This window comes from Dasypus novemcinctus, chromosome 13 (assembly GCF_030445035.2).
Source record: "Dasypus novemcinctus isolate mDasNov1 chromosome 13, mDasNov1.1.hap2, whole genome shotgun sequence".
Taxonomy (NCBI): Eukaryota; Metazoa; Chordata; class Mammalia; order Cingulata; family Dasypodidae; genus Dasypus; species Dasypus novemcinctus.
Genome location: NC_080685.1, coordinates 49,835,015 through 49,863,000, shown reverse-complemented (window position 1 = coordinate 49,863,000; position 27,986 = coordinate 49,835,015). Strand labels below are relative to the sequence as shown.

At 39.2% G+C, this 27,986-nt stretch overlaps 1 protein-coding gene across 19 annotated transcripts in view; it reads right to left on the bottom strand.

Annotated features, from left to right (window-relative positions):
• Positions 1–5,296, bottom strand: part of PRRC2C (proline rich coiled-coil 2C) — an 89,274-nt gene extending 83,978 nt beyond the window's left edge. For 16 of the 19 annotated variants that reach the window (XM_058310111.1, XM_058310124.2, XM_058310123.2 and 13 more), the window contains exon 1: positions 4,973–5,296. The gene's annotated coding sequence lies outside the window, so the exon portion shown is untranslated. The remainder of the gene's footprint in view (positions 1–4,972) is intronic. The other 3 variants (XM_058310114.2, XM_058310120.2, XM_058310110.2) reach the window with 2 other exon arrangements.
• Positions 5,297–27,986: the final 22,690 nt, after the last annotated feature.

Genomic DNA, 27,986 nt, shown 5'->3' with positions numbered 1-27,986 from the left:
TGGTCCCAGTACAGAGGGAGCAGAGTAACCCTCAAGCACATACTGGGAGCTTGTATGTCTAGCCCAGTATGTGACTGTCTGAGGGACTCCCTGTCTCAGAACTTACCTTGCATGTAGAAAGTGACTCACAGAACTCTCCTACAGAAGTCTGTGGGAGAGCAGACAAGTTATGCTGCCTGGGACAAGGAAGAGCTGGCTGTTGGACATACGGTACAGTGCCTGAGACCAGAGGAAACTGTTTCCTAGGGAAGAGGGGACATTCAGAACCCTGTAAAGAAGTGAAGTCCTAGGACCACACACTAATGCCAAAGATACATAGGCAGAAAGGATCAAGGAGGCCCCTAGGGTTAGGCCTGGAGATATTCTCTAAACTTATTGTGTGGATAAGCCCTGAAGGACATTTAACAAGTCAATCTGCAATGACTAGGGAAGGTGTTTTTGTTTTCCCCCTTCTTCTTTTCTTTTTTGGTTTGTGTATGTATGTTAGCTGCTGGCATTCATGAACTCTGTCATAACACTAGCTGGATACAACTTAAGGAACAGATGCCCCAGAGTCTAAAATACAGAGATGATGCCCTGAAATATCTAAATATCTTGATTCCAACAAAAAATTATGAAATATATAAACAGGAAGTGATGGCCTTGGCAAAGAAAAAAATTAAAGCATGAGAAACTGTCAATAGGAGGATGAAACCCGGGACATAACAAAGACTTTAAAAAAAAAAGTCCTAGAAATGCTCAAAGAGAGTATAAGTAAAATAAAGATCAAGAACTAAAGGAAATCAGGAAAATGATAGATGAACATAAACAGAATATCAATAAAGAGATGGAAATGATGAAAAGGAACCAAACAGGACCAAACCCAGTTACAGCAATTAAAAATTCCCTTCAGGGATTCAACAGGTTGAAGTTGGCAGAAGAAAGAAGCAGTGAACTTAAGTTAAGACAATTGAGCCATCCATGAAACCATTCAGTCTGAACAGCAGAAAGAAAAACCAAGAAAAGAGAACAGAACCTGAGGAACCTGTGGGAAACATTAAGCATACCAATATATGCACTGTGGGAGTTCCAAGAGGAGAGAAGAGGGCAGAAAGAACATTGAGAGAAATAATGGCCAAAAAATCCCCCAAATTTAACAAAAGACATGAATATACATATCCGAAATGCTCAATGAGCTCTAAAAAGGATAAACACAAATAGACCCACTGTGACATAATCAAACTGTTGAAGGCTAAAGATAAAGAAATTCTGAAAGTCCCGAGAGAGAGGAAAGCGTCATGTACAACACAACTTCAGTAAGATTAAGTGCCAACTTCTTATTGGAAACCATGGAGGCAAGATGGCAGTGGAAGGACATATTTGAAGTGCTCAAAGGAAAAAAAAATAGCCAACCAATAACTCTATATTCTGCAAAACTGTCTTTCAAAAGTGATGGAGAGAGATCTGGTGTAGCTCAGTGGTTAAGTGTCTGCTTTCCTCATACAGAGTCCAGGGTTCAATCCCCAGCATCTCAAAAAAATTAAAAAAATTAAAATTGAGGGAGAGATTAAGACATTCCCATATAAACAAAAGCTGAGGGAGTTCAGTACCACTACACTAGCCCTTCATGAGATGCTAAAAAGAGTTCTGCAGGTTGAAGAGACAACAAACATTAGATCAAAGCCACATAAAGATCTCTGGTGAAGGTAAGGACATGGGCGAATATAAATGCTAGTACGATGGTATTGTTGATCTGTAACTCTACCTTTTACTTCCTACAAATCTAAAAGGTAAATGCATAAAAGGCAATGATACACTTGGATTCACAGCGTATGAAAACATAATTCATTTACATAAACATGGGATACAAAAGAATATAAGAACATATACTGAAGTTAAGCTATATGTAAGTAAACTAGATTTTTAGAGATTTAGGATGTTAAATTTAAACCCCATGGTAACTGCAAAGAAAAGAGAATACGCAAGCTAAGACAGGCTGGGGGCAGAGGTGGCAAAGGAATGGGGAGTTAATGCATAATGGGTATCAGGTTTCTTTTTGGGGTGATGGGAAAATTCTTGTAATGGATGATGCAAAGGGTACAGTAATATTGTGACTGCTACATTCCCATACCGTTGAATGGTAGGTATGCTTGGGAGTGGATGAAATGAGAAGGTTTATGTTATTAACATATGTTCCCACAATTAAAAAAAAAAACAAAAAACAACCACAACTGAAGAGACAATGACAATTACATCAATACATGACCCTGGATGGGATCTAACAAGGCATAAGGCTGGAAAGGATATTACTGGGACACATGAAAAAAACTGGAATATAGACTGTAAGCTTTACATCAAATAAAATTCTTGAACTTGATACCTGTACTTAATGTGGTCACATAAGTGAATATCCTTATTCTTATGAAAAGTACATGGCAGTATTCAAGGAGATCAAGGTGTTGAAGAAGCATCAAAGTATCAATGTACATGAGATATATTGGAGTGTCTGCAAGATGGGTAGATAAATAAATTACGGAAAATGTGCAAAATGTTAAAAATTGGTGAATCTGAGAATCTGGGGAGGTAAGGAAGAGTATGTTGGGAGTTTTCTCCATTGGGTTTGTATCATTTTTATAACTGTCCTGTATGTTTGAAAGTATTTCAAAATAAAAAATTAGATCCTACCCCCACCCACTCCTAAAAAGGAGAACCACTAGGATGGAAAGGGGAACATCATATAACATTCAAAAGGAATTTTGCTAGTAAGGATGGCAGTAGAAAAAGGAAAACAAAAAGGCTGGAATGAGCCAGAATGTCATGTACATTAGCTATGGGCAAGATACTGATCCCAGGGGTACTACGGAGCACAAGGGGAGGAACTCCTTAAGAAAACTCAGATTATACAACTGAAAAAAAAAAAAAGTCTTCAAGGGGGATTAAAAAAAAATCACAGTTATTTTCTTCTACCAATACTTTAACATTCCCTCGACCATTAGTTTGATCTTTTACTATCACAGTAATAAGCCCTTTAGATAATCTGTTTAATCCTACAGCAACTTTCCAGGGAAGTATTATTATAATTTCTATATTACAGATAAGGAATAAAATAGGCTAGATCTCAAAAATTTTAAATCTTATCTGTGATACTGTATAGTTATTTAAATCATCTCTATGTACTCAACAAACCTTTAAATAGAAAGGAGCACAAAAAATTAGTTTCCACCCACTACCCAAGTAGCTCTAAGCCATTTTTTTCACACCTTGCAACAATTTAACCTTTGCATGCAACACTGTTCATATACTGAAGTCAAGCTAAAGAAATACAATCAGTTAATAATAATATATATCTAAAACAGCTCATAAAATTACAAGGAACAAGGAGGCAGTATGATGTCTTACAGCATTCCTTTTGGGTTTAGACAGTATGGATTTGAATCTACACAGTGCCAACAATAATTGTTGTGTGACCTTGGTCAAATTAATCTCTCTGATTTCATTTCCTCATCTGTAAAATGGGTGTGAAAACAAGAGCACCTCCCTCCCAGGCCTGCAAAGGATTAAAATAGAAAATGTAAAGGGCTTATTACTGTGTTCAGTATAGAAGATAAGGTCAACTACCGTGGAGGGAAAACAGTCACATGGATATGCTCACCAGGGCAAAACATAAAACATAAAAGGCCTATATTCTGAAAATTCCATTTCAGAAAAGGAGATAACTACTATTTGACAATATGTTATAAATAAAACTCAAAATTCAATCTATTCCTCATTTTTATGGGGCACTGATGCATTTGAGCTGGGCTAGAAAAGGATGCTGCAGTGTATCTGTGACACACACCTAAAAATGGCTCCAGTTAGAGGCAGCATCTTAATTACCCATTTAAGAGACTAAATACACTGTTAAAAAATACTTAAGTTAGGTGTGACAGGCGCTTAATACCATCCTAACCTTTTTTTGCCTACAGAAGAAAGCTATCACTTAACAATAATCAAAAATCCTCCGATTCTTCTGGTGCATTCCAAATGATAATCTTGTTCTCTAGAGGAGAAGAGCCTATAGCACAATTCCAAGTACCCCAGCGAGGTATAAATTTATGAACCTAGGCTGAAGATCGGCCAATGCGGAAATCCGGGTAGCTTTAGAAGACAGCATGACAGAAACCTCTAAAATTTTCAAATCGAGCCAAAACAGATATATATCCCTGTAAAGGGATTAGGCACCTTCCTCTCACGGAAAGAAAAACTTTAATCGGTGCCCCTTTTGGCCCCCTTGACCTCTGCTTCGGTTCAAAAGTGGGGGCCTTTAGCAAAACACCAATAATTCGAGCACTATCAGGGAGCTGCAAAGTGGGATTCGCCAAGCAGGTAGGGGCTGGAGCGGCCTAGGGTGCAAAGCAGCACGTCCCTAGCGGAAGTAGGGTTAGTCCAGATTCCCCCCAAAGAACCTCTCGCGAAGTGAGGTCTTTTACTCGGTCTCTGCCACTGATCACTCATTGCAAACCTCATCCCCACCACACACGAAGACTAGGAGGTGGTAGGCCCTGGATGAGCCCTCGGTTTGTGTGGATGACCAATCCATCACACTAAAAAAAAAGATAACGCAAGCCCGCTGGTCCGCCAGGAAAGAAGTTCATTTCTCTTACCTGGCAACGCGCGTAATCTCTCCCCCCAAGCCCCCACCCCACTCCGGTAGGGCCTGAGCCGGGGAGGAAGGGAGGTGGTGGAAGGCCGACGGGTCCGGAACTCCCGCTGCAGACCACATGGGGCGGATCTGACTCGTTTCCCGCTCCCGGACCAAGAGGCCAAGATTCCTCCAGACACGATGATGGTAACCAAAGAGAAAGATGGGGATGCCCGGACCGAGGCCCTTTCCACGCGGTCCCCCAGTCTCCCGGCGTCGGGACAGGGGCGCTCCCTCTCCCCGGCCGCCCCACGCTAACTCTTCCCGATGGGTCCGCTATGATCGCGGCCCCGACGCCCTCGCTTTTCTTACCGGCCAGGGTGAGTGTCAGCTCAAGCTGAGTGTACGCACTTCGAGGGTCTCCGCTGAGCTCCAATAAAGGGAAGGGGAAAGGGGGAGGACCAGGATTAACGGGAGGCCAGAAGGGAAGGGGGACACCGGGGTTAAGGGGGGCCGGACTAGCAAAGCCGAAGCTGCGGAGAAGCAAACCGCCAAAGTACTTTCCCTGCTTTCCGAGAGGTAGCGAGTGAACGAGAAAAAGAACCAAGATGGCGGCTAGCCAGCCCCTACGTACAACGTCATGACGCTACGTGCGTAAGGCAAATCTCTTCAAGGCCCCCTCCTCCGAGGAAGAGATCTGATCACGTGAAGCCTCCGTGGCGGCCTAACCCGTTTGGAAGACGACAGTGCCTCCTACTGGTCGGAGGGAGTTCCTACATCCAGAGTTGCCGTTGCAAAGATTAGCCTGTGATCTCTCCCGGAGCTTGAATTGACCGTGTTCTCAAGTTGATATGGCTCGGTGAAACGACAACACTTGTATCTGGGGGGTGGGTGGGTGTGTAAAGCTATTCAACAAGTGGTTTGGCAGTATGTATAAAAATTACACTATGCATAACCTTTAACCTTGATAGCTTGAAAATGTTTGATTTCAAGGTATTTTTCAGATGTGTATGTGCACAATAGTCATAATACCAAAATTTGTCCATCAGTAAAGATGAATAAATACATTATGATTCAGCTATTTATGGAATTTTTTTGGAATGTTCAGAATACAATTTGATAACAATGGAAATGCTTAAGCCATAATATGCTTATGCCATAAGTATGCTTTAAACACACATACAAACATGCATGTTGATAGAAAAAAAGACTTTAAAAAATGTACTCTGAAATGTTAATAATGATAAACATGAACAGTTATCTTTCAGTGGTGAGACTTTAAAATATGTTTTATATATGCCTTTTTAAATTTCCCAATTTTATAATAAAAATTTAATATGTACAAAAATTTTGTCATAAAGCTGTTAGGAGAAACAAATGATACTGTGTGTACATATGTATGTATTATATAATACGTAAAGATGAAAAAAGTACTACTTTTTTTAGGCTTTAAAATAAAAAAAGAAGAGGTATGAATACCAGTTTTGTTAATTAATTGCTATGTAGTGTGGGTAAATTACTTAAGCTGTCTCAGACACAGTGTTGTTCTCATTTGTAAAGTGGAGATAATAATATGGTAATATCTATTACCATACCTCTCAAGGTTGTTTCATTCACTCAACAAATAAATATTAAACATCCACTATATGTCACTGTATGAACCAGGTATTAGAATAATAAGGTGAAGAATAGTTAAGATCCTTGCCCTAATGAAACAAGAGTCTAGTGAAGCAGATCAAATTATAAATTTGGATATGTGCTATGAAGGAAACAATCAGGATATCAAGATGAAGCATAAGTGGAAAGGGAAGCAGGAAACCTACTTTAGAAAGGGTGGTCAGTACTTTTCTGAGAAGGGTGATGTTTGAGCTGGGACCTAAATAAGATAGAATATGTAAAGTGCTGAATATTGTATGTGAACACATAGTAAATGGTAAATTTGTCCACTTCATGAAATATCTGTGGTACATTGTAAATCTGAGGATTATGAGGGTGAATTTCCCACAGCCCACTCCGCTCTGGTCTAGTGTCCTGGTCACAGAAATATCCTTGCTTATCAGCATAAAGCAGTTCCAGGATCAGATGAGCTTATAGTAACCAAGGTCATGGCACACACATATATATCTACAACTAATATATTGATTTATTAATTTCCAAGATCTATGATTTATATTCCTGAATATGCATCACTGCAAAGGCAGCACATTTTTTTGTTTTTGTTTTTGTTTTGATTTTTTGGTAGCCAAACCTACTCAGGAAACCAAAAGTTGCTTGGTCTTCACAGATTCCGAACAAGCAGAGTTATGTGAATAGACTCTTCTTGACTCATTTATCTGTACAACAGGATGATTTTGGCCCAAAGATAGAAATATTCAATTTCCAGTGGTTCCAACTTTCTACATTGATCTCCAAAGCAGAAGAGAGATCCTGCTGTGCTGTTGTGCTATTGACTTGGGCTTCTCTCTCTGACAGAGCTTGATGGGCACTGATACTTACATGGCCCTGGTTTCTTTGTTTCCATGACTACCCAAACTTCTTAGCAATAATATATTCTTTCAATAGAAATAAAATTACAGTCAAGTCGGGCCATTCTGTGTTTATTTCTACTCTTTTCTATTGCATGTGATCTTAAAGTTTAACTCTTATTTCCTTTAGGTCCTGGGGGAAACCACACTGAAACTTCCATGTACTGATACAATGTCCAAAGCCAAATAAAATTCTTTTAAAATTTACTTTGCCTAGGATGATTTGCAGACATAGATAGATTTGTCATAACAATTTTTTCCATGGCAGATTGAATGAAAACTTTTCATTTAATATTTTTTAATTTTTAATTTTAATTTTGGTAAGCAATAAATTTTTTAAATGAATCAATTTTATTGAAACATATTAATAAAGCATACAATTCATCCTAAGTGTAGTTTGTGCATTCATCACTTCAATTGTGCAAATTGTGCACAATTTGCATTGTGCAAAGTGTATAGTTGTGTATTCATCACTTTAATCACCATTAGAGCATTTTCATTATTTCCATAATAATAATAACAAACAAAAAACAGACTAACGAAAATTCTTCACCTCTTGATTTCTGTTTCCCCCACTGTACATAACTGCTATTTCTAACTATCCCTGCACAAATATTTATTTATTTATTAAGCAGCTTTATTGAGATATATTCACATACCCTATGATCTATCTAAAGTGAATAACCTTCAGCTCCTACAGTCTGGTTTGTTGGACTTATCCCACTCAGCTAACATGGAGTTGAAGAAGGTCAACCACCACACCAGGGAGCCAAGAGTGCCTACACCTGAATGCAGGAGATTGCATCCAGCATCCATGTGGAATCTAAGCCCCCTCTTGATATAGATGTGGAGTGGACATAACCATTCCAATGTCCACAGGATGGAGGAATAGAGTATGGATTAGAGTGGACTTACTGATATTCTATTCATGAACTGTTGTGATTAGTAATCAAAAAAAATGTGGCACTGGTGTGGAGAAAGTGGCCATGGTGGCTGCTGGGGGTAGGGAATGGGAGGAAGAGGTGAGATGTGGCGGCGTTTTCAGGACTTGGAGTTGTCCTGGCTGGTGCTGCAGGGACTGTTACCAGACATTGTATGTCCTCCCATGGCCCACTGGGTGCAATGTGGGAGAGTGTGGGCTATGATGTAGACCATTGACCATGAGGTGCAGCGGTGATCAGAGATGTATTCACCAAATGCAATGAATATCTCATGATGATGGAGGAGATTGTTGTTATGGGGGGAGGAGGGGGGTGGGGTGGGGGGTGTATGGGGACCTCATATTTTTTTAATGTAATATTAAAAAAATAAATAAAGACAGAAAAATAAAGTGAATAACCAATGGCTTTTAGAATAATTACAATGTTGTGCATTCATCATCACAAAAAAATTTAGAATTATTTCATTATTTCAAAGAAAGCATTCCATACCCCCTGGCATGCCTTCCCTTGCCCTATAGAACCACTAATCAAATTTATCTCTATAAATCAATCTATATTTAGATTTTATATAAATGGAATCATACAATATGTTACACAATATATTTAGTTCATAGTAACACAGTCATATAGTATTTGCCCTTTGTGTTGGGCTTGCTTCACGCAACATAATATCCTCCAGGTTCATCCATGTTGTCATATGCTTTACGACTTCATTTCTTCTTACTGCTGCATAATAGTCCTTCATGTGAATAAATCAGTTTGTTTATCCTTTAATCGGTCAATGGACACCTGGGTTGTTTCCAACTTTTGGCAATCATGAATAACGCCACTATGAACATAGGTGTGCAGATGTCTATTCAAGTCACTGCTCTCAGTTCTTCTGTGTATATACCCAGTAGTGGTATTGTAGGATCACATGGCAAATATATATTCAGCTTCTTTAGGAACAGCCAAACAGTCCTGCACAGTAGCTGTACCATTCTGCATTTCACCAAAAGTGAATAAGTGTTCCTATCTCTCCATATCCTCTTCAACACTTGCAGTTCTCTGTCTTTTTAATGGTGGCCATTCTGATCTGTGTGAAATGATACCTCATTGTTGTTTTTTTTTAAGATTTATTTTATTTATTTATTTATCGCGCCCCGCCCCCCACCTCATTGTTTGTGATCACTGTCTGCTCTCTGTGTCCAGTTGTTGTGTGCTCTCTCTGTCTGCTTGTCTTCTCTTTAGGAGGCACTGGAAACTGAACCTGTGATCTCCCATGTGGGAGAAAGGTGCTCAATTGCTTGAGCCAACTCAGCTCCCTGGTTTGTTGTACCTCTCATTGTCTCTACTCTTTGTGTCTCTTTGTTGTGTCATCTTGTTGCATCATTTCACCGTGTCTGTCCATTGCAATAGTTGTCTTGCTCATCTTTTCCAGGAGGCACCTGGAACCGAACCCAGGATCTCCCACATGGAAGGTGGGAGCTCGATCACTTGAGCCACATCCAATTTCCTCTCATTGTAGTTTTGATTTGCATTTCCCTAACCATGAGTGATGTTGAACATTTTTTCACATGTTTTGTTTTTTTCCATTTGTATTTCTTCTTTGGACAAATGTCTATTCAAGCCTTTAGACCATTTTTTATTTGGGTCATTTGTCTTTTTATTGTTGAGTTGAGTCATTTAATTTTTAGTGTCTCCTTTAAAACAATAATTGCAGGGTAACATTATCAAACTACTAATTATTGGTATAAAATCGGGCAAACTAATGTCTTGCTGAAAACAAACTGATTCCTCAAACAATCTGACCTATTTTCTTTGCGATTGCCCAGATGTTAATGGTTTTATTGAGTTTCTGCCCTTCTCATTGGGGTTGATCCTATAAACCTAAAGGTACTGAAGATTTATGGGATAGGTGAAAAATAAAAGAACTAATGAAAGTATCATAATTCATCATTAGTAGTGTTTCTTAAATGTTTGTGTGCACATGACATTTTGGGGTTTTTTTCCCTCGTTCAACTGTCCAGCAAATTGCATTTAGTAAAACTGAGAAATATAAGCTTGATGTAATTATACCCAAATACTGCATGACAATATAACTTCATTGTATAAACATCACCAGATATTGTAACTATGCTAATAAAGAAAAATATTGCTAGTACTTTAAAAAATTACTTTCAACTAACTTGTAAGAATTTATATACTATATTTTATAATGTATAGATTATGTTATATATATAATATAAGATATTATATATAAAGTAGGATAAATATTTTCCTATTCACTAGTCTATTATTAATTGACTCAGCAAACCCTTTATATAATTGAACAAAAGGCATATTTTGGCCAAAAGTTTTGTTCCTTTATTGCAAGTCATAAGTTAATGAAGTCTGAATTCACTGCTAATAACTATCTACCTAAAAATTTCCCAGAATTTTCTTAGCTGAAAGAAGACAGCAAGTTCTTGTAGCTCTAGGCTCAAGTCAACAGAGTGTAATGTAGCTAATGAACTGCAAACAATATCTGAAATATTAGGCCATGGAGTTAGAGGACTAAGTGAAGTAGGAAGAGATGGAGAAAACAAACTGCTGGCTCATAGTTTTGCCTACAGCTGGAAGTTCACCTGCTTCAGGCAGTGATGATAGACAAGCAGAGGACAGGAGACCAGAGGGAAAGAGGGCAGGTCAAGCAAAGGCAGAGCAGAAAAGATCACAAAGAAAAATAGGCAGGTGGTAATGCAGGATACAGAAAATGTGACTTCTTAACTTTTTTTAGAAAGAAAATAGAAATTTGAGATTTGCTGATGAATATAAATACAATGCTTAATAATTACCTCTCGAATGTTAACTATGGCTGCTGCTTGTGGCATTTCTCAAAGTACAAAGCTTTTTTCCCCTGCCTCCCAACCATGTATACAATATATAAATCAAACCTCTCAGTTTCAAATCTTTTACTGCTCCATAGTAATGAAGAGAAATGAGATTGATAGTACATTTCTTTGTTAGCCTTAGGAGTAGGCATTTTGAACAATATTTGGGCTTCCTGTAGAAGAGAGAATTTCATCTACTACAAAGAAATCAGTAGCCCATGTCTAGTTCAGGTTTGTTTCCTTGCATTCTCCATTCTTATTTCTGCTGGGGTTAATTAAATACTATTTCAGAAATATTTCTTTGAGTTGCTGAGAGTGTCCATGAGATAATTGCTTCAAATGGGAATTAGTGGCACAATACTCTAAGGATCAGACCATTGTTTACTTTGTAGGGCACAATCTTGCCAAGGAGAAAAGTGAAAAGAAATAGTGATTAAAAGAGAATCGAGGAAAAACTTCTCAAAGATTTTAACACCCTGGGTAAATGAAACTCTCTTCCTTTCAATATTCAATATGTCCTTGTTATAGTTTGCCAAAGGACTGCCAATGCAAAGTACCAGAAATGTGTTGGCTTTTATAGTGCAGATTTATTTGTGGTAAAAGCTTACAGTTCCAAGGTCATGAAATGTCCAAATAAAAGCAACAGAAGAGATGCTTTCTCACCAAAGTCAGCTGCCATGTGGTGAAGCAAAATGGCCACCAATCTCTGCTGAGGCCTCTGCCTTCCCTTCCAGAATCTCTTGTCTCCAGGAGCTCAGTGGAGGGCAACCAGGCATAAGTGTTGTCTCTTTTAGGCTTCCTCTATCAGTCTCAGCTGCTCTGCTTTCTTCCCAACTTCAGCTGCAAATGATTATCAGGTACATGGTTCATCTCCCCCTGGGCCTCAGCTCTGAGCCTCTTGGGGCTCCTCTCCTTGCAGCTCAGCTGTGGGTGAAAGTGTTGTCCTTTCTCTCATACTGCAGGATCAAATACAGCAGCTCCCTTTTTCTGTGTTTGTCTCTCTCTGTATCCCCATTTATATCAGGTCCAGCAAGAGGGCAGAGACCCAAGCTGGCACATCCCTCACTGATGTAGTCTAGAACAAAAGCCCTAAATTGATTGTATCAAGTAATCTAATCAAAGGACCCTCAACTGAATTTACTGCAATCAAAGGGTATCACACACAGAGGAATAGATTAGTTTCAAAACATAATCTTTTTTGGACTCATAAAAGAACTTCAAACTGCCACAGTCCTATATTAAACTTTTAATTGAAAAAGTTTCAGTCACTGTAATGATTAATAAAACAGTGCCACCTATTCAGGTTCGCATGTCTAGGACCCCTGCCCAATCTTCAGAGATGCTGATAGGGTGACTAATGCCCATTTGCCTGGGACTGTCCTGATTATAGCATTGAAAATCCCACAGGAAATGTCACTGTCCCAGGCCAGTCAGTACAGCTGATCACCTTATGCTAGCCACAACGAGGGAGTCATGGATCTTGGTCCCATTCTTTTCCTGCATTAAATTCTCCTTTGGTCTTTACTGTCTTCCCGAGAAGTTGTCCTTGTCAGAGACCCCTAATAGAAATAGAACCTTATTAGAAAACAAGGATTATTTTTTATTTCTTATTTATTTTTTAATCCTGATGGTTTAGTCAGGCTGCAGAGAGCTGTGGATGTTTGACCTCAGGAACTCTCTGGTAGAAATTAAATAAATTATAATTTCTTTGGCTCTCTCCTGGCTGTTATATTGCTGCATTATCCCTTTTACCCTGTTATAGCTGTCAGGTATCAAATGCTCACTGGGGACCAGCACTGTGCTAACTTCTTGCATGCATCATTTTCACAGCCACCTGTAAAACAGATGATAAAACTGAGGCTCCAAGAGAGTAAATGACTTGCTGTCTTGGTTTGCCAAAGGGCTGCTGATGCAAAGTACCAGAAAAGGTTGGCTTTCATAATGGGAGTTTTATTTAGGGGACAATCTTATAGTTCTGAGGCCATGAATGAGGTCCAAATGAAGGCATCAGCCGAGATGCTTTTTCACCAAAGGTCATCCTTTGGCAGATCCTGTAGTCCTACCACATGGTGAGGCAAGACAGTGGGTCTGCGGATCTCTCTCTACTTTCCCATGGAGTCAGCTGTGAGCAATCAGGCATCTCTTCCTGGGCCTTCTCTTCTTGAGCCTCTCCAGGCTTCTCTATCTTTCTGTAGCTCTATAGCTATGTGAACCTGGAGTCCTCTGTTACACATATTGGGTCAAAATGGCAGCACTCCCTTTTCCTGTGTGTGTCTCTCTCTGTGTCTCTGTTTATATCAGACCCAGCAAGAGGGCAGAGACTCAACCTGAGTCACGCCTTACTGCGTACTCCAATTAAAAGGGTTTCATAATCATAGTGATGGATTAGTTCAAAAACACTCTTTTTCTTTTTGGGATTTGTAAAAGAACTTCAACTGTCACACTTGCCTTTAAATCATAGTACTAATCAGTGTCAGAACTTGTGCTAGAACTGAAGCCCAACTGCAAACAAAGCTGATGCTTTTATCTACTTCCCTGTCACCTAGGTTGCCTTGAAGACTAATTGCACTTTCTCTGACCCTTCACTTCATCACTTGCTCTATCACTTGGAGATACAGTGACTGAGGCTGTTGACTCAACCACACACTCTTTCTTTGCCCATAGTTTTATTCCCCATGACCTGAGCTGGTAAAATCTTCCTGTACTTAATGACAGAAGGCAATTTTTATTTGATTCGTTAAAAACACAAAAAGACTAAGCATGAGCCAACACTATGCATTATTAAAAGGCAAACACTAAAGAACAACTTACATTTCAGTGATTTCAAGTTCCTTGAAATCATTAGGCAATAAATTATTAGTAAATTGGTCTCTCTGATACAATTACGAACACTACGTAACTAGTTTACTGATTTGTCTTCTTGAGCCTATCAGGACTTCTCTGTCCTGCAGTTTCAGTCACTCTCCTTAAAGATCAAACTGAATTGACAATTCAACAATGCATTTATTATTTACTTATGCAACTTTGTTCATGTTATGAAATCAGTATTTACGCTCACATGATACCATATAATTATAAGTTCTAGGTATTTTCTTGATATTTTGACCTGTATCTAAGGTCAAAGGATAAGAGAAAATTTTGGTCACAAAATGATGATGCTGATTTTTTTCTCAGCACCCAGAGTTGCAAAGAATATGCTTTTAGCAGAAATGAGTGGAGAAAGGCATCCTCAATGCATAATAGCCTCTTCTTTAGGAGTGTGACTTCTGGGCCAGTCAGCCAGCCCCTGATACATGCTAAGGGATTAAGGGCTTATTAGGATGAAGGGCATTATTAAAAAATTAAAACTAACTATTGCAAACATGCATTACAAGAAATATCCCTTAAATCACCCTGGAGACAATTTGACTTTAAAGAATAGCCACCAATCTTGCAACTAAGTTTTGCGTAGAACTTTGTTAGTTCACAGAGATGACCTAATAATAGGTAAATTAAAAGGGTCTCACTCTCCTTTTTGAAGTGGATCACAGAAAATAAATGGAATGATAATTCTTTATGCATTACTTAAACTGTATATTTACTATTGGTAAATGCTATAACATATGTCATAAATCTGTTAGTTTTATTTCAAATACATAGCATTTAACTTAAAGCATGCTACACTTGATTTTTTTTCCTTCAACAAATATTTGTTAAGACAAATTTATGATATTCCAGATGGTGCAACAACTACAGAGGACACAAAAATCAGTATGACAGTCTAAACTTCTATTCTGAAGAAGCTCATAGTTGAGCAGGATGGGAAAGGGGAAGTTAAAAAAAAAAAGACAAGTGAGAAACAGATGTGGTTCAGCAATTGGTGCCTGCCTACCACATGGGAGGTCCTGGCTTTGGTTCCTGGTGCCTCCTAAAGAAGACAAGCAAGACAGCGAGCTGATGTATGATCTGGTGTGACTTGCTGATGCAACAAGATGACACAAGGAAGAGTCACAATAAGAAAAAACATAAGGAGAGACGCAACAAGCAAGGAAAGGAGGTGGCTGAAGAAATTGGGCATCTTCCTCCCACATGGGTGGTCCCAGGTTTTGTTCTTGGTGCCTCCAAAAAAAAGATGAGCATGCAATGAGCAGACACAGAAAGCAGACAGCAACTGCAAACAATGAAGGGACAGGAGGAGAAATGTTTAAAAATGACAAAGCAATTATAACCAAAGGTGATCAATACTATGAGGAGGGAATTAGAGGTGCCATGAGAATCCAAAGGAAAGGCACCTAACCCAGATTTGCAGGGATGGTGAGGGGGGTTGTATTAGTCAGCCAAAGGGGTGCTGATGCAAAGTATCAGAACTCGGTTGGCTTTTATAAAGGGTATTTATTTGTGGTAGAAGCTTACAGTCACAAGGCCCTCAAGAGTCCAACTCAAGGTACCATAAGAGGTACTTTTTCACCCAGAGTCTGTTGCTACATGTTGACTAAAGATAGAAGGCGATGTCTGTGAGGGTTCAGTTTTCTCCTCCCAAGGATCCATGGTCCCAGCTTCTTCCAATATTAGCTGTAGGCTGGGATAAGTCTCATCACTCCCAGAACTCTTTCCTCTCCGGGTTCAGCTGCTCTGTTCTCTCCACAAGGTCAGCTGTAAACTCTCAGGCAAAGGGCTCATCTCTCTTCCTGGGGCTTCTGCTATGTCTAATGGAGCCTTCTCTTTTTCCTCATATATCTGCTTCTCTGTGTATCTACTTTCTGGGGTTCCAGCATTAAAACTCCAACCTCCCTACTCTGTGTTGCGATTTCTCTGTGAGTCACCGCCCACCAAGGGGGCAGGAACTCAACGTCCTACTGAGGTGGTCCAATCAAAGCCTTAATAATTATTTAATCAAGTAAAAGTGAAACCTCTGATTCCAATATAATCTAATATGACAAGAAGAACAGACCAGTTTACAAACATAATCCAATATCTATTTTTGGAATTTATAGACAATATCAACCTCCTACACTGGTGGTCAGGGAAGATGAGACTTAATAGTTCCATAGGAATTAGCTACATATGTGGGTGTGTATTATGCATGAGGGTATGTGTTTGAGTGTGTGTATGGGGGGGGGGGGGACAGTTTGCACAAAGGAAGGGGTCGAAAGTTTCCAAGAAGAGGGAGAATCCTGGCGAAACACTCAAAAGAGGGATCATGGCATGTTTGAGGATTTTAAAGTATCTTGGTTGCTCTGTTGTATTGAAAGTGAAAGAGAAGAAGTAAAAAGGGCAAAGAGCAAAACTGCAGTCAGCGCCAATCAAAATAGTGGAGCGAGAACCTTCAGGACTCCATCCCCACAGAAGCTTTGAACAATTGGCCAGAACAGACAGAAACACCTTTCTCAAAGCTCCAGAAAACAGTTAAAGGATTACAGTAACAGGGTAAGTGCCTACTCAAGAAAAGGTAACAGTGTTAGGATCTCATGATGTCCTGGCCTGCCCCTCCCCCATTTTCTCACCAGCTGGTGCAGAGTTGGCCTCACACTTCCAGTGCAGGTCCCTGTTCCTCATTCTGTTGGGAGCAGAGTAACACTCATGTACATATAGGCAACAAGTATGTCTGGCCCAGTCTTTTTGGTGGAGAACAGTCAAGTTGTGCTTCCTGGGGCAAGAGATGTGCTGGGATAGATAATGTAGGGCCCCTGACCTTCAGGAAATGCTGTTTCCTAGGGACAAGAGACATTTGGATCCATATAAGTGGGGTGATTCCTAGCACTATACACAAATGCCAGGACAAGAACCAAGCACAAAAAGGACTGGAGGTAACACTATGTTATTGCCATGAGCTAGTCTCTAAATCCATCATATGGCTAAATTCTGAAGGAAAGCATTCCCTCAGACCAATCTGCAAAGATTCTACCTGGATAAAAGCTTAAAGAACAGCCATCTTAGGGGCAGAATTCCAATGATAACGCATTAAAAAATCAAAATGTCTGGATCTCAATAAAAGATTACAAAACATACAAAGGAAGCAGGAAATGATGGCTCATGCAAAGGAGAATTCTAAAGCATTAGAAACCACCAAGGAGGAGGTCCAAACCTAGGACGTACCAGAGAAAGACTTTTTAAAAACTGGTCCTAAATATGCTCAAAGAGCTAAAGGAAAATATGGACAAAGATTAAAGGAAATCAGGAAAATGGCAGATGAAACAAAGAGAATATCAATAGAGAGTAGGAATTATGAAAAGGATCCAAACAGGGCCAAAAACTACAGTAACAGAAATTTAAAATTTCCTTGAGGGATTCAACAACAGATTGGAGTTGGTAGAAGAAAGAACCAGGTAACTTGCAGATAAGACAATTGAAGTCATTTAGTCTGAGGAGCAGAAGGAAGAAAGAATGAAGAAAAGTGAATAGAACCTGAGAAACCTGTGGGACATCATCTAGTGAACCAATAAACACCTTGTGAGAATTCCACAAGGAGAAGAAAGAAAGGGGCAGAGAAAACATTCAAAGAAGTAACGACTGAAAACTTCCCGAATTTAACAGAAGGCATGAATATGCACGTTCAAGAATCCCACCAAACCCCAAACAGGATTGTATTAGGCAGCCAAAGGGGTGCTAATGCAAAGTACCAGGACTCTGTTGACTTTTATAAAGGGTATTTATTTGTGGTAGAAGCTTACAGTCACTAGGCCCTAAATAATCTAACTCAAGGTACCATAAGAGATACTTTCTCACCTGAAGTCATTGGCCATGAATTGAAGCAAGATGGCAGGTGATGTCTGTCAGGGTTCAGCCTTCCTCCTTCCTCTTAAGGCTCCATGGTCTCAGCTTCTTCCATTCTCAGCTGTAGGCTGGTATAAAGCTTGTCTCTCTCTCAGGGGCTCATTTCTTTCCAGACTCAGCTGCTCTGTTCTCTTCACAAAATCAGCTGTAGATTACCAGGCTCATCTCCCTTTCCAGGGCCAGTGTCTAACGGAGACTTCTCTCTTTCCTCATGTATCTGTATTTATTTCCCAGGGCTCCAGCATCAAAAATCAAACTCTCTCCCCTGCCATGTCGTTTCCTCTGTGAGTCCCTGCGTCCTTGGTGATTGATTCAATGTCTTACTGATGTCACTAAATCAAAGCCCGCATCATAGTTTTTTTTCTTTTTTCTTTTCTTATTTCTCCCCCCTTCCTCTCCCCACTCCATTGTCTGCTCTCTGTGTCCATTCACTGTGTGTTCCTCTGTGTCTGTTGTGTTCTCATTAGGCAGCTCTGGGAACCCATCCTGGGACCTTCCGGGGTGGGAGAGAGGTGATCATTCTCTTGCTCCATGGCAGCTCCCTAGTTTGCCGTGTCTCATATTGTCTCCTCTGTGTCTCTTTTTTTTGTTGTTGCGTCATCTTGCTGCATCAACTCTCCATGTGTGCGGCATCACTCCTGGGTGGTCTGCTCTCCTGTGCGGGGCTGCACCCCTTGTGCGGGGGCCTCTCTTTGCACAGGGTCTGTGTGGGGTGACACAACTTGCATGCAGCCAGCTCACCACATGGGCCAGGAGGTCCTGGATATTGAACCCTGGACCTCCTATATGGTAGGCAGAAACTCTATCTGTTGAGCCGTATCTGCTTCCCCCAATCATAATTTAATCAAGTAAAAGTGAAACCTCTGAATTTAATACAATCTAATATGCCCAGAAAAACAGACCAGTTTTACAAACACAATCCAATATCTACTTTTGGAATTCATAAACAATATCAAACTGCTACAAGGATAAACATGAATAGAACCATGCCCAGACACGTTGAAGTTGAAATATCAAATGCCAAGGCTAAACAGAGAGCTCTGAAAGCTGCAAGAGAAAAGTAACCTGTTACGTCCAAAGGAGTCTTGATAAGATTAAGTGCCAATTTCTCATCAGAAATTGGAGGCAAAAAGGCAGTGGGGAGAAACAGTTAAAGTGCTGAAAGAAAATAATTGCCAACCAATAATTTTATATCTGGTGTGACTGTCTTCTGAAAATGAGAGAGAGGTATTATGACATTGCCAGATAAAAAAAAAGCTGAAGGAGTTTGTCACCAATAGACCTGCCTTCCAAGCAATGCTAACAGTCTTTAGACTGCAAGGAAAGGATACTAGACAGTGGATTGAAATAACATAAAGAAATAAAGCAGCATCAGAATAAAGAACAGGGCATAATGTCTGCTGCTAAAACTTCCACTACAGATGCAAGAAAAGGATGTCTTCACACTATCTGTCTGGTTGTGGCAGCCAAGATTGAATAGGAGAATACAGGAAATTCTAAAAACATGGGGAAGGGAGAAATAATCTTCACAACTCAGAAATAAACTTGTAAACAGCCAAAAAAAAAAAAAAAAAAGAACAAAACACACCCTGCAAGAAACAGGCCCCCAGCCACCAACCCACTTTCCCAGAGCCACAGCGAAGAAAGGGCACAGTCAACCTAGAACTCTGGTCCTCTGCCACAGAGGCCAGTGGCCCGCCCCTCCACCACCATGCTCTTGTAGGAAATAACTTCAGAAAACTAAGAGGGAGAACACAATCACTTATCACTCGAGCACTCAAGAGAGAATTTGACAAACATTTTAGTTGATTTCCTTCCAGATTTTAATAAACAAACAACCACATCTATATGCATAGTTTCATATTATTCTACTTTCACTTAGTCTGCCAAAGGGGTGCTGATGCAAACTACCAGAAATCTGTTGACTTTTATAAAGGGCATTTATTGGGGGTAGAAGCTTACAATTACAAGGCTGTAAAAAGTCCAACTCAAGGTTGCTTTCTCACCAAAGTCAGTTTCCACGTATTGAAGCAAGCTGGTTGCTGATACCTGCCTGGTCTCTCAGGGCTTCCTATACCAGTCTCTGGCACAGGGCTCATTTTTTTCCAGGCCTTCTCAGCTGCTCTGTTCTCTTCAGCTGCAAACTATCAGGCAAATGGTTCATCTCTCCTCCTGTGGCTCCAAGACCAAAGCTGACAAAGTTCTATCCTCTTCCATGTGTCTTCTTGTGTGAGTGTCCATTTGTATGGGCCCACCAAGGGAGTGGGGACTCAATCTGAGTCATGATCTACTGAAGTGGTTGAAGCAAAGCCCTAATCTTAACAGGTAATTTAATCAAGACATAGCAGCTGAAACTAATGCATTCAAAGAGTATCACACCCAGAGAACTAGATTAGTTTACGAACATAATCTTTTCCCTTTTGGGGATTGAAAAATAATCTCAAACTGCCACACTTACATTGTGACAATTTCCCACCTCAATAAATAGTCTTTGGAAAAGAGAAAGAAATAAAGAACTCTAGTAAAGATACCCATATGGGTAATTATAAATGCCAGTACTATTGTATTGTAGTTTTTAGTAAATAACTCTACATTTTAATTCTTACAGATTCTAAACACAATGACAGGGAAGTGGATTTGGCTCAAATGATAGAGTATCCACCTACCATATGGGAGGTCCAGGGTTCAAACTTAGGGCCTCCTGATCCGTGTGGTGAGCTGGCCCACGTGCTGTGCTGGCCCACGTGCAAGGAGTGCCCTGCCACTCAGGGGTCTTCCCCCCTGTAGGGAAGACCCGTGCGCAAGGAATGTGCCCTGCATGGAGAGCTGCCTGGTGTGAAAAAAAGTGCAGCCTGCCCAGGAGTGTCACTGTACACACGGAGAGCTGATGCAGCAAGATGACGCAACAAAAAGAGACACAGATTCCTGGTGCTACTGATAAGAATGCATGCGGGCACAGAGGAACACACAGCGAATGGACACAGAGAGCAGACAATGGGCGGGGAGCAGGGGGGAGAAGGGGAGAGAAATAAATAAAAAATAAATCTTTAAAAAATGCAATGACATGAAGAATAAAGATAAATCTATTTGGACATAATAATGTATAAAGATATAGTTTATGAAAAGTGCAACAAAAAAGGTGAGGGGACAGGAATAGAGGATGCAATTGAAATTAAGTTGATACAAATCAAATGTGATTGTTACAGATTTAGGATGTTAAATTTAAGCCCCATGGTAACCATAAAGAAGATATATGAAAAATATGTACTGAAAGAAATGAGGACTTTAAAATGGCACAATACACACACAAAAATCAAATAAATATGAAAGTAGGTGTTAATGGAAGATTTGAGAGGCAAAAGAGGTACAAGACTTACAAAGACCAAATGGCAAAATGGCAGGAGAAAATCTTGCATTATCAGCAATTATTTTAAATATAAGTGGATTAAGCTCTCCAGTCCAAGGCAGAGATTGGCAGAATGGATAAAAATGCATGACCCTACTATATACTGTTTACAAGAGACTCACTTTAAATTCAAAGGCACAAGTAGGTTGAAAGTGAGTGGATGGAAAAAACTATACTAGGCAAATAGTAACTGAAAGAGAGCTGGGATAGCTATGCTAATATCAGATAAAATAGACTTTAAGTCAAATCTTGTTACAAGATACAAAGAAGGTCACTATACTGAGAAAAGGATCAATTCAACAAGAAAAAAAATAATTATAAATATATATGTACCTAAAAGTATAGCCCCCAAATACTGAAGAAAATATTGACAGATTTGAAAAGAAAAATCGATGGTTCTACATTACTAGTAGGAGAGTTACTCACAAGATCAAAAGGAAATACAAGAGTTGAATGATACTATAAACCTCCTAGACCTAACAGACATACATAGTACACTTCCCCCAACAATAGCAGTATACACATTCTTCTGACATGAACATGGAACATTGTACAGATTAGACTATATGTTAGGTCATTAAATAGGAATGAAATTCTGATTCATGCAACAACATGGTTGAACCTTGAAGACATCATGTTGTGTGAAATAAGAAAGACCCAAAAGGACAAATAGTATATGATCTCATTGATATGAAATAATTAGAATAAGCAAATTCACAGAGTCAGAAACTATAATAGAGGTTACCAGGGGCTGCAATGGGGATAGCGAATGGAGACTTAATTGGTACAGAGTTTTTGTTTGGGGTAATGGATAAGTTTTGGTAATGGATGGTGGTGATGGGAGCACAACTTTGTGAATATAAGTAATACCACAGAGTTATATATTTGCATGTGGTTAAAAGGAGAAATTTTAGGTTATATGTACATTACTAGAATAAAATTTTTAAAAAAACCAAATCATAGGACTGTACAGCACAGTGAACCCTAATGGAAACTATGGTTTATACTTAATAGTATAATTATTATTATAATATTGTTTATTAAATTGTAACAAAGGTACCACAGTAATGCAGAATAAATAATAGAGAAAACTATGTATGTATGTGAGGGCAAGGTATATGGGAAGTCTGTATTTTCTGCATGATTTTTAATAAACCTAAAACTTCTCTAATAAAAAATTATTTTTAAAAGTATTTCAATGAGCATCTTCAAATGTTTCCTGTTATAAATCTGTATAAGAATTCCTTTGGAATATATACTCAAGTGTGGAATTGCTAGTCATAGAGTATCATATACTTAATTTGCCTAAATAGTACCAAAATAGTTCCACCATTCTACACTCCCACCAGTAATATATGAGGGTAACTAAATCTGCATAAACCCTTACACTGGGAATTACCCGTCTTTTTAATTTTTGCCACTCCAATAGGTATAAACGGATATTTCATTGCTCTTTTTATCTGCATTTCTCTCATCACTAATGACTAGAGCTTTTCTTCATATGCTCATTAATTCTTCAGGTTTCCTCTTTTCAAAACCTCTTTGGCCCATTTTTAAAATCCTTAGCTCACTTTTTAATTTTCCATTGGGGTTGCTGCCCTTTGCAGGAGTTCTTTAAATATTCTATATATTAATCCTCGAATGGGTTTAGACATTACAAATACCTTTTTCCCATTATGTCTTCTGTTAATTATTTATAGAAATCCTTAGTTTTGAAAAAGTCTTATCAACTTTTGCCTTACAGTTCAGACTTCTGTTTTATTTTAAGACCTCTTCCCTGACCCTAGGTTACAAAGATATTCTCCTGCATGTTCCTCAATTTCCTTGCAAATTTAGATCTTTAATCCATCTAGAGTCCACTCTTCAATAGACTCTACATGGATTAAAGTTTTAATTTTCTCCATATAGTGGGACAATTTCCCCCAAATTATCCTTTTAATAATCCATTCTTTCTCCCCATTTATTTGTGGGCAAATTTGCTTTTTGAGAAGTTAATTCTGGAAGATCTGCAGAAGAGAGAGATTAGAAGTAGGGATACTCAGTAAGAGGTATGGCTATAGTCCAGACGTAAATAAGACACTGACCAATGGCAGCAGTGTCTGGGGTGGGGAAAAGTTTCTAGGGTCTGAAATGTAGGGTAGAGAAGAGAGAAGAGACAGGGACAACATCAGTTCTGAACACAGAAAATTATTAGACTAGTGATGCTGATGCTGAAATAAGGACAGAATGGGAACAGGTGTTGAGGGAAAAAGATGAATACAGTTGTCGATGAGTTAAGGTAGAGGTACCTGCAGACATGTTTTGTTTGGGCCTTATATTATTTAAAAATATGCATTTAATTAAATGCTATCATTTAATATTGGAAGATTTCACCAAAAAAATTTTTTTTCAACTTCTTTCAAAAGATTAAAAGCACTCTAACACCAAGACTATACTTGTGCCTTGCTTCAACTGAACGGACCCAATAAGCCACTCTCACTACTGAATATAGGACATGCTCCCCAGATCTCCACAGTCTGCACCTCAGCTTCATTAGACAAATGGGCTTTGGGGTCTTGCCATATGTAGGGCCTTTGCTGAGGTGGTAAAGAAAACATAGACTTCTGCTATCAAACAGACTTGACCTGAGCCCTGGCTCAGCCATTTTAGTTAACTGTTCTAAACCTTCGTCTTCTCATCGGCAAAATGAACTGAATAAATAGTACCTGCCTTTGAAGGTTTCTCAGAGAGTTTAATGAGAATGCATATAAAGCTCAATAGGCTCTTTCACCATCTTTCTGTGCCTCCACAATGGTGCACATGAATGTCCTGGCTGACGCTCTCAAGAGCATCAACAATGTTGAGAAGAGAGGCAAATGCCAGTGTGCCTAAAGTCGTCGTCAGGGTTCTAACTGTGATGATGAAACATGGTTACATTGTTGAATTTGAAGTCATCGATGAGCACAGAGCTGAGAAAATTGTTGTGAATCTCACAGGGAGGTTAAACAAGTGTGGAGTGATCAGACCCAGATTTGATGTGCAATTTAAAGATCTAGAAAAATGGCAGAATAATCTGCTCCCATCCCATGAGTTTGGTTTCACTGCCGTGATGACCCCAGCTGGCATCATGGACCATGAGTAAGCAAGGCAAAACACACAGGAGGAAAAATCCTGGGATTTTTTTTTCTAGGGATGTAAAACGTATATGCAAATAAAATGGCTCCATGGATGCCAAAAAAAACAAACAAAAAAAAGCTCAATGGTAATTGTTTGTATTGTTAGGCAGAAGAAATTATTTATTTTTTTTTTTAAAGATTTATTTATTTATTTAATTTCCCCCCCTCCCCTGGTTGTCTGTTCTTGGTGTCTATTTGCTGCGTCTTGTTTCTTTGTCCGCTTCTGTTGTCATCAGCAGCACAGGAAGTGTGGGCGGTGCCATTCCTGGGCAGGCTGCTCTTTCTTTTCATGCTGGGCGGCTTTCCTCACGGGCGCACTCCTTGCGTGTGGGGCTCCCCCACGCGGGGGACACCCTTGCGTGGCACGGCACTCCTTGCACGCATCAGCACTGCGCATGGCCAGTTCCACACGGGTCAAGGAGGCCCGGGGTTTGAACCGCGGACCTCCCATATGGTAGACGGACGCCCTAACCACTGGGCCAAAGTCCATTTCCCAAGAAATTCTTAATAAAAATTGGAAAAACAATTAGAAAGCTGAGGAGAGAATCAGATTGTGAAGGTATATAGTTCTGTCCTAGAATTTACGACTTTCTTTTTTTTTCCTATCAGGTTGCATCATCATTTTTTTGGTGTGTCACTTCCTTGCACAGGAGCCTGTGCCTCACTGGGCAGGTCTCCGACACCTTTTTTCTTTTTACCAAGAGGTCCCGGCATCAAACCGGGTCGTCCGTATGATAAATGGGAGCTCAATTGCCTGGGCCACACCTGCTTCCCAGAATTTTTGACTTTCCTGATGAACGGAATGCAGAACCCCTCTCCTCTACAACCCATCTCTACTTCTCTGAATCCCTAAAAGCTGGCCGGTAGAAAGATCTAAATAAATGATTGAAGTAACGGGGGTGGGGGGTGGGGGGGTACGACGACAGGGAAGAGGCATTTTTTTTTTCATTTTTAAAACAGAAGAAAACGGAAGTCACAACTTAGTTTGCTCCTGCCTATCCAGTCCATCCCCCTACCAATAAAATGTTAACTAAGGCATACAATTACATTCTGTACCTCCAGTTCTCAAGAAAAAAAATTCAAAAAGACATATACCTAGTCATGTGGACTGTAAAATGAACCTCTAAGCCTCCCTGAATAAGATATAATTTGAGAAATGTTTATTATGTGTAAATAATAATACCAACCAAAGATTAAAGAGATATAACAATTCTGATTTAGTGCAAAAAGCTTCAAAAAGAAGATGGTTTTGTAGAAATTGGTTTAGCCTTTTCTGTTATATACATAAACTCTGAATTCTCCATGCAATTAATTGTAAACACAGTTGTAAACACATTTTTCACATGCTTCTACTAAACACATTTTCTTTCAAAGATTTATTTTACTTATTTATTCCCACTCCTTGCCATTTGCACTTGCTCTGTCCATTCACTGCGCAGTTGTCTGTGTCTGCTTCTCTGCCTTTGGTGCGTCACCTTGCTGCACCAGCTCTCCGTGGTGCAGGCCAGCTTACCCTCACCAGGAGGCCCCAGGAGCCAGGCCCGGACCTCCCATATGTAGATAGGAGCCCAATTGCTTGAGCCATATCTGCTTCCCTAAACATATTTTCTAATAGCTACATTTATTTTAAATTCATTTTTTAGTACACCCTAATATTGAGCCTTTTTCTTTAAAAGCATGTCAAAATGGAAGTTTTGTGGGGTTTTTTTGTTTGTGTTTTGCCTTGAACAAAGGGGATTTATTGGCTCATGGTTTTTGGATAGGAAATAGCTAAATCAAGGCCTCATCAAGGTGATGCTTTCTTCCCAAAGACTGGCGTTCTGGGGCTGGCTGTTGAAAATCCATGTCTTGGGCTTCTCACATGGCAGCCTCTCCTGGCCTTTCCCTTCTCATCCAGGCTGTCTTGACCTTTAATCCTTGCTTCCCATGGCTTTCTCTCCTTCTGTCTGAATGTCATTCTACTTATAAAGAACTCCGTTAAATTTTTTTGAAGTTTTAATTCTTCCCAATGTCCTAAGACCTGAGTAACAAATTATGCTTGGCTTTTCCAGTAAGAGTTCCTGATCACCCTCCCTCTTTGTAACTGAGGAAAATAGTTATATTAAGTTTGAGAATGCAGTCTTATTTCTACAAAAAGCTAGTTGAGTTAAATTACTAAAACTTTTGGCTAAAATGACAGTTTAGAATGTCAAAACTCTGGAATCAGAGGATAAATTGCCTGACAACAACAACTAGGTCATCTTCTACTATAAATAAACACCATCGCTAGCTGATTCCAGAGATACTCTTCAGCACTACAAAAACCCTAGGGAAGGTTCTTCAATGCAATTATTTGGCTGAAAAGCCCAAATTCTTCTTGGAAAGAAACCAGCACCAGGAAAGAAAATAAAGGATGGGTGGCCAGGAAAGGAGTGCTATGAAGAGCATTTTATTATATGAAGGAACACACATCTAGCTTAAAGTCACCAGTCATTAAGTGCGTATGTATTTGAAGTCTAATTGTTTTACCCTGTCTCCACAGAAAGATCATTCTGGCCCTTATTCTCAAGAAGCTTAGCAATGGAAGAACACACAAACATGGAAGGAGACCTTATAATTTATCCAGTCTAGTCTGTTCATTTTCTTGATAAGGAAACTAAAGACCAGAAAGCTGATTTACCCCATGGTGACCAAATCACATGCTCCTTATAAAACTTCTTGCCTCTGCATCAATTGCATCAAACACCAAGCATTTATTATTTAATAAATGGAGGTTGAATTTATATTTGTAAAAAATGGGAAAGGCTATTCCATTGTGTTTTCATTCAAGATGTGCTTCTGGAGAAAGGTTTGTCAAAACAAATATTACTGAAGGAGACCAAAGCAAAAATATGATGCAGAATGCACTGGAAAAAAAATCTTTTACAAAACTTTCTATTGTGGAAATTTTTTAAAAAATGCACAGAGAGAGAATATAATGAACCTCCATGTAGCCATCACCCACTTCAAACAACTGTCAACATTTTGCAATTTTTGTGCCAATATATTTCCCCATTTTCTTTTTCTTTCTGTTTGGTTGGAATACTTTTAAAGAAAAACCAAGCCCTCACATCATGTCATCTACAAATATTTCTCTAAGAGATGAGGGTTTCTAAAAACTTAACTATAGTGACAATATCATACACCATAAAATTAGCAATAAATCCTTATAGTCCAGGAGAAACTTAACTTTATGAAAGATCAAGTTTTCAAGCAATATTCTTTAAATAAGGCTATGAATTCAAAAGAAGAGAATTCAAAACTGAAAATTGCAATATCATAATTTTTCTTGTATTGCTCTGCAAATTTTGGGTACTCAGATTCCAGAAGAGGATGAATATAGAAAGTGAATCAAAACCATTAATCATTCTGTTATTTTTAGTTATCTGTTTCTTCCTGATATTTCAATTCAACATAGTTTAATATATTTAACCATATTTTTTTTTTCAGGGGAAAATATTTTAAATCATGGAAAATTTATACCAAAGATATATATATATTTTAAGGGTGACTTTATTTTATTCTATTTTTTGTCCCCTACACTACCCCCTGCCTCCTCCCCCAACCTGCTGTTTTGCTGTCTGTGTCCATTCACTGTGTGATCTTCTGTATCTATTTCTCTTTTTGTCTTCTCTTCTTGTCTTTCTCCTTTAGGATTCACCAAGATTTGATCCTGGGAATCTCTGATGTGGAGAGAGGTTCCCCGTCAATCGTGCCACCTCAGTTCCTGGCCTCT